Raw genomic sequence first — 7,769 nt, forward strand, 5'->3', positions numbered from 1 at the left:
AGCGATAAGGAAGAAGAAGCAGACAGGCGACTACCAAGACAACTTTTTAAGAAAGAACAAAAATTCAGATTTTATTCTAACTGGAAGTAAGTGGAACACTTGGCCCTTGGAGTTGCATAGTCTGATTTGCATCTTTAAAAGCACCCTCTAGCTACTGCACGAAGAGCAGGTTATGAGGAAGGCAAGAGCAGAAGGAAGCTCATTTAAGAAAAGACACAATCATCCAGGAAAGAATAACTAGTAACTCAGATTAGGACTAGGGCAATAGTAGAAGCAATAAAGAGAAATAGGCAAAATCATGATATATTGTGTGGGTAGAATGCAAATGATTTGATGCCAAATCAGAGATGGCTGCCGGGGATTTAGCTCAGTGATTCCGGCCCCTGCCTCACAAGTGCAAGGTCCTGAGTTCAATCCCCAGTACCAAAAAAAAAAAAAAACAATGTATACCAAATCAGAGATGGCATTTGTGGGAAAGGATTTAAGGACAATACCTGGATTTTTAGCTGGACTAATTTGGTTACTGTGACTTAAAGGGTGCTAAAAAAAAAAAAAATTGTGCTAATTAAACACTACTTAACATTATTAGACCAACAGAAACTACCATAAAAACCTAAACCTGAAATTTTAGACATTTTGTAATCCAATATTTTATCAATGATAAAGCCAAATCCATGCCTAGTGGTTAAGAGAATTGTCAGATGCAGTGACAGAGTTGGTACTATAACATGGATTTCCTTGACTTTCAATCCACTGCTCTTTTAGTAACACCAGGCTAAGTACAATGAAGTCAAAGAAGTTATCATTCCCACTGCCTAAGGGTGACAGCATAATATAAGATCAGCGATGTTATATGAATATTCTCTTCCCCAGTTGTACATGGAGAACCAAACATGTGAGAAATCATCACCAACCACCTCCACCATCAGATGAAATAAATGACTAGCATTTGTTCATTTTACCTCTTATACGATCTCCCAAAACTAATCCAAACTCCCAGTTCTCTCATTATGTACTTGCTCAATACAGACTGCATACAGACTAATTTTTTATAATAAGCATTTTTATAAGTATATGTTCCTCTACAGTATGACCCAGGTATACCACTCCTTGGTATACATTTGAAGGAATTAAAGTCGGCATATTATGGAGACACTTGCATACCCAATTTTATTGTGGCACAATTCACAATGGCCAAGATAAAAAACCAGATTAGGTGCCCATCAAGATGAATGAAGAAATTGTGATTATACACACACACACACACACACACACACACACACACACACATGGAATATTATTCAGCCATCAAAAAGAACAAAATTGTGTCATTTGCAGGAAAATGAATATAACTGGAGATCATTATGTTAAGATAAATAAGTCAGACTTGGGAATACAAACATTGCATGTTTTCCCTAATATGTGTAATCCAGAAAAAAGATGAAATAAGAAGGGAGACTATTACTATAAAGAGGGAGGAAATAAGGGGGAACAAGAAGAGATATAAGGAAAAGAAGAAGGGAGATAAAAAAGTATTAATTACATCTTTGAGAGATCATAATGTTGACATGAATTTATTGAGGTGAAAAGGTGTCCACCATTCTCCATTAAGTGAAACAAGTTACAAAGTAGTATATATGCATTACCAAATTTTTTTAAATGTTTTAATGCATAGTGATAGCAACAAATCATCTAGAAATGTGTTCACTCAACCTTTTTTTTTTTTGGTACGGGGGATCAAACTCAGGATCTTGCACTTGCAAGACAGGTGGCAGAACCACCGAGCTAAATCCCTGGCCCCCACTTAACCATTTTAATCTGTCTCTGGGAGTGAGATACTGAGCACATTTTTCTTCTTTACACATATTTTTTGACTTGTGCTATTATAAAGTATTTCCAAGTGTTGGAATTTAAGAACTGCGCTAAGCATGTGAGATGGTGGATATGTTAAGTAGCTTGATTGTACTAATCATTTCACAGCATATATGTATCTCAAAACATGATGTTGTACACCTTAGATATGATCTTGTCAATTATACAAAATTTTAAGAAGAAGTCATATGTTACCCTCTCCCTAAGCCTCTCCCCTGACCCATCTCATTCCCCCTTGGTTGGGCTTAGCTAATTCACTAAGTGAGATAGTTCTGATATGTTATTTCAAGATCACTCTTAAACTTTTATAGAACTTACTGTGTTTCAGTAATTAAGTGGGAAATCAGTTTTTAATCCCTGTTTCCCTGGTAGCTGAACGTCTGTCACTCCTGCTGGTATTTAAAATTAATGACAATTGAGACCATGTCAATCATTACCTTCCTATCTGCAATTTCTATAACATGTCTGACATGCCATAGGTAATTGATAAATATTAATGAAATTAATCTATATGTTCCTTTTAACCATAGACAAGAGATGTCTTGTGTATATTTTCTCACTAAAAAGCTTTACAAGTGGAAGTTTGTCCTATAATGAACTATAACTTGACAGGAAACTAAATTATTGAAAGATAATAAGGTTGTTTAATATATACAGGAGAAAACATGATTAGGAGCAAGAACAACTTGTGTTAGTTCAAATTTATTCAATGTTCCTGAACATTTATCTAAGAACTTACTTTTACTTTTATATACATTACCTTACTGTGGCCTTCTAACATAAATTATCTCACCCTAATACCCCATCACCCAGCCACCCATGGCAATCAATCTATCCAATTACCTTGCTTGATTTTTCTTCATAGTACTTAATTCCAACCCATTATTTTATTATCTACTTTCTTGTCTGCCTTTTCCTCTATAATACAGGCCCCATGACAGTAGGAACTTCCTACTGTATAATGCTATATTCCACTAGATCCCAGCATACAATAGGGGCACAATGAACATTTGTTGAATGAGTCACTGATATCATTGAGTCATTGCAGCAACTAAACAAACTAGAAATCATTTCCATTTTTCCTATGATAGAATTAATTTCCTAAGAGCACGAATAACTACTTCCCCAAAATTGTGCAACTTATAATTGACAAAGACTTGATCCAAACTCAGGATTTGTAGTCTGTAATGGTTAAGCTTGATTGTGTCAACTTGATTGGCTTTGGGGTCCTCCCAGGGGATTGGTGGACCACATATCTGGATGTGTCTGGGTGGGTCATGGAGACGTGGCCTTGGGGGTTTGTGTCCAGTCCTATACACTTTCCTCTCTGGCACTGTTTTCCTGCTCTGTTTCCTGCTGCCATGAACTAAGCAGTTTTGCTCTGCCATACCTTACACCATGACATTTCTGCCTTGTAACCAGATGAACAGGTTGAATCCCCTAGAATGGGAAAGCTGGATAATACGGGGTCCCCCATGCAGACCTCTTCCTACAGAACAGGACCCACACTTCCTCAAAAGGCATCGCCAAGATGTGAGTGAGACACCTGAACAAAGCTTTCAGCCTTGCCTGATGGGCAGACTCTGGGCAATCTAACCTGCAATGCTTAGCTCCTTTTATAAATAGATCTGATGGTGGCACAGGGGGAATCCATTGGGAAGTTGAGTTGAAGATGGTAGAACTAAGGGTTTGGGGGAAATTGGAAGTCGTCAAGGAAAAGGCTTCATATAAATAAAGTGTTTAAAGAATATCCCACAAATACCTGACCAATGTCCTGAGATACTGCCCTAGTCATTGCTACTGTCATTTCTCACCTGAGGAATTTCCCAGAGAGTAGACCCAAAATCATCTGCATTAGTAATGGAAGTGATGAATCACACACTCTGGGGTGAAACCTATAAATATTCCTTTTTAATAAGGACCCTAGTTGCTTTTTATGCATATGAAACTTTGATCACCACTGACTTTAAAATTGAGATAATTACCATGTCAACATGATACCTAGACACATTAAACAGCATAAAAGATAGGGCTGGTATAAACACTCCCAGCCCAGGGCCAATATGATTAAGAAAACAAAATTAATGAACAGGCATATCTAGTTATGATTTTGTTCCTGCACAGCTGAGCACAATCAAGGTAATATTCCCTGAAATGTTTGCTTTGATTTTTTTCCTCTTCAGTCATCATGAAATTTCCCATGAAAATATTCTGTAGGAATAAATCTTCAAATATCTGTGAGCTGATTATCTACTGTTAATGGTAACGAATAAACCTGTTTGTTTACTAATTAGTAAGCAATTGGGAGCAAATTTTAGTTTTCATTTTTATGCTTCTTTGGGTTTTGTAAATTTGATTTTTTAGTATTCTATTACTGAGGACACTAGGTAACAGATCGCTGGGCAGGGTCTTTTCACTAAAGATAGAGCATTATAAGTGAAAATAATTGTACCTCCCTCATGGAATTATTGTGAGAACTAAATCCATTCTATTGCATTTGGGCTAAATATAACCCAATATGTTCTTACAAATATATGCTAGTCTACACTATTTGTTTACTACTCCATTCATCTCCTTTATTATTACACAAGCAATTAGGAGCTGAGCACTGTGTCTAATTAAGACAATCATAGAACCTGTTATCATATCAACTCGCCCTCAAGCTCAAATAAAGCTGTGTTTGACTCCAGGTTCTCTCTTGGCCTCTTCTTCCTAAGATAGTGCGGTCATCTCTTCAGCATGTTACTTGGCCAGGGTCTTGGCTTACCCAGGTGACAAACCTGCTTCCTTCTAGCTAGTCACTGGTCATTGGAAAATAGCTTTGGATTTACAGATTATATTCCAGAAAGTTAACTTCCAACTCTTCATCACGATTTAATTTTCAATTATATTCCAGGAAACTTACCTTAAGGATGAGTTGTCTGTCTTCTCAAAACTCTAGATTTGCATCTTTAAATTAAGCCAGGAACAGTACTCAAGGCCTTCCTATCTAGATATTTTGATCCCTTCTGGAGCTGGCTTTGGACCATATTTCTCCAGAGTCATGCACAACACAGGGCAAGGCACAGCACTCGAGTGTGTATGTTCACCCTGAGTGTAGTTGTGCCCACCACATTCTACAGTATTACTTGTACTAGGACTTATAAAAGAGAGTTTTAGTTTAGGCCCTTAGCTTCTGGGTAACTCAATAGAGACCTCTAAAACCCTAGGAATGAAATCTCCAACATGAATGCTTAATTGCCTAGACAAAACTCCTCTCTACTGAATCTCAAGAGGAATAAGCAGAAAAAGAAAAACCTACTCAATTATGCAGCTGATCATTCTAGCTCTTGCTCCATCCATATCATATGTAATAAATGATTTTTTGTCAATATTATTATACAAATAGAAATATTTGCCTTTTGCAAAGATCACCATGGTCTACAAGTGGGAGTTTACCATTAAATATTGTCTTAATTATTTTTAAATTGGGAAGTTATACTTTCTGAAGGTTATGCAATAAAATCTAATATGTGAGTTCTAATAATCTTTCCAAAAAAATTTATAAAGAAAAGTAACCCTATTTGTCAGACCTCTTGCCTTAAACTCTCAATCCTCCTGCTTTAGCCTCCCACATGCCAAGACTACAGGTGCACCATCGCAAGCTGGTCAAGCCTCTTATTTGCAAAGTAGAAAGAAACTAAGGCTGACTCATGTAAGTAGATAGATGATTATTTTAAAGGACATTGAGCTTTCATAGATAAGAAAACTGGAGAATCAAGCTCAAGAGTCTCCAAATCATGGAATTTCTGTGTACAACTCCCATGCTGTCAGCTCAACTGATGGCACAGTAAACCTTCTAGCTGCATCTATGAGGCCTGGGCTGCTGCCCATCTACTTCTCACCTTCAGTGCCACCCTGTCATCACCTCCCTCAGAGTGGCATCTGGAGACCCTTCACCAGCTTCCCACACAAATCTGGACAGAAGTATGTGTTTGGTAGAACTTTCAGGTCATGGGCTCAGTCCCTACCTGCAAAAATGATTATTTGAATGCCTAGATTTATAGTAGGAAGAAATATCTGCTTTATAAAATGGGAAAATTCTCAAAGAATGAAAGGAATTAAAGATGTCAGAGAGCCAAAAGGCACGAACAAGAGTTTACTACAATGATTGATCTCTTCTTTAGAAACTGAATTTGAAATGTTATTTGAATATGGGATATCACAGTGGACATTTGAAATCTTTTTCAATCAAGGTCCTCCAAAAGGAGTGATTTCTTTTTCCTGCCTGCTATGGCTCTACTTGGCCCTTAAGCACCAAGATTAAGACAAAACAGACTGTTTCCAATTTTTCACAAGGGAAAGGCCTGCCTCTTTGCATCTCCTGACTTAACTCATGATGCCTCCTTGACTGTCCCTTCTACTATGCATCCAGTGACGTCTTGCCAGAGCATGTGGCAAGTGATTGTGTTCTCCATAGGTTCTGGACTTTATTCTGAACACATCACAGCTAAAGAAATCTCAAGGGGATATGACAGTGCAATGAAAGAATAAATCTAAAACCTTATATCACTGTTGTGTACTATCTATGTATTTTCTATTATAGATCAAAGATTATGACAGTTTACCAGGTACCTAAACATAAATCCTAGATTGTAATTTTTTTTTCAGCAAACAGATTCTTCTACTGAGAATAAGCCTTATGTCTAAGATTTCCCTTTTGCATTATATGGACAATCAATCGACTCTGCTGGTCAGATATCAAGTGGTCTCACTTTGTTTTCCTGAGGTCAACAGACAGGTGCCATGAATAATCACTTCGTGGAAATATGCCTGTTTCTCCATTATGAGTATTTGCCCACGTTTTTCAAAAAATTTACCCAGTTACACCACATTTTATTAACAAATAGAGCAGCTATTGAATATTTATGAGTGATTTACCCAGAAATCTGAAATTAGAGGGATAATTGTATGTTAAGAAATCGTACTAATACCATGTCTGATATAGTTTTAAAACAAAATAAAGCCACAAATTTGATTTTGCTCAACATAGAATGCTAGTGCAGAAAATAAATGTGCTGAACTCTGAATGCTGCCCTTACCTCGTCCTCCTCATAGGTGGTGCAGAGTCCTTTGAGGTCCAGGAGACAACTGAAGGAGGCCAACAGGAAAAAGCCAGACTCCCACAGGTACACAGGCAAAATAGACAGGAGACACAAAGAGTCAGAATGGGTCAGACTGAAAAGGGTCAGCAAAAGTAGGATTCATATGTAAAACCAAATGAAGACCCTGAGAGCAGGAGACAGGAGATAGAACTATGCGGAGAGTATGTTCAAACACCAAGAACGCAGAAAGAGGACGAGAATCCCACGCTGAGAGCAATAGTTCCCTAACTTAGCTAAATATTGAAATCACCTGAAGGCTTAATAAGGGCCGTAGAGGCTGTCCTGGAAGAAGGAGGAGCCTGGCCTTTTGCATGTTTACCAAGCTCCCCTGGTGATTCTGACAGCAATCAAGATTTAAAAATCACTGGCCTCGGGCCTTAGCTACTGGGTGAGAAAAGTGAACTCTGAAATGTCTTTGTGGCTTGTGGAAGTGAGGAATTATATTCCTCTAAAACAATCAGTGTTGCATGTTTGACTTTTCAAAACTTGTTGTAGGGTAAGCAATTACCTCCTATGCCAAGGCCTCTAGGTGTGAAAGGCAGAAATAGCTCCCCCCCTAAAATGAAGATGGAAACACAAGTTAAATATCGTATAGGATACCTTCACTATAAGGTCATCATTGTCATCACAGGCTTCACCGTCACAGGTCCTCAGCACCATACCAATGTTCTGTGCGCCAGCCTCATGCAGAGGACCTGCTACCTCTGGCGGATCTTAGCACTGTGTGTTTAAGAACTGGACTTGTGCACATCG

General features: G+C 38.0%; 1 long non-coding RNA gene across 1 annotated transcript in view; it reads right to left on the reverse strand.

The window, feature by feature from the left end:
* The window catches only part of LOC110349407 (uncharacterized), a 578,466-nt gene extending 571,231 nt beyond the window's left edge, over positions 1–7,235 (reverse strand). Inside the window, exon 1 of the long non-coding RNA XR_002395345.2 lies at positions 6,954–7,235. This is a non-coding gene — a long non-coding RNA (uncharacterized LOC110349407). The remainder of the gene's footprint in view (positions 1–6,953) is intronic.
* Positions 7,236–7,769: the final 534 nt, after the last annotated feature.

This window comes from Heterocephalus glaber, unplaced genomic scaffold (genome assembly GCF_053883595.1).
Source record: "Heterocephalus glaber isolate CG9 unplaced genomic scaffold, H.glaber_assembly_v1.0 deba00001444, whole genome shotgun sequence".
Taxonomy (NCBI): Eukaryota; Metazoa; Chordata; class Mammalia; order Rodentia; family Bathyergidae; genus Heterocephalus; species Heterocephalus glaber.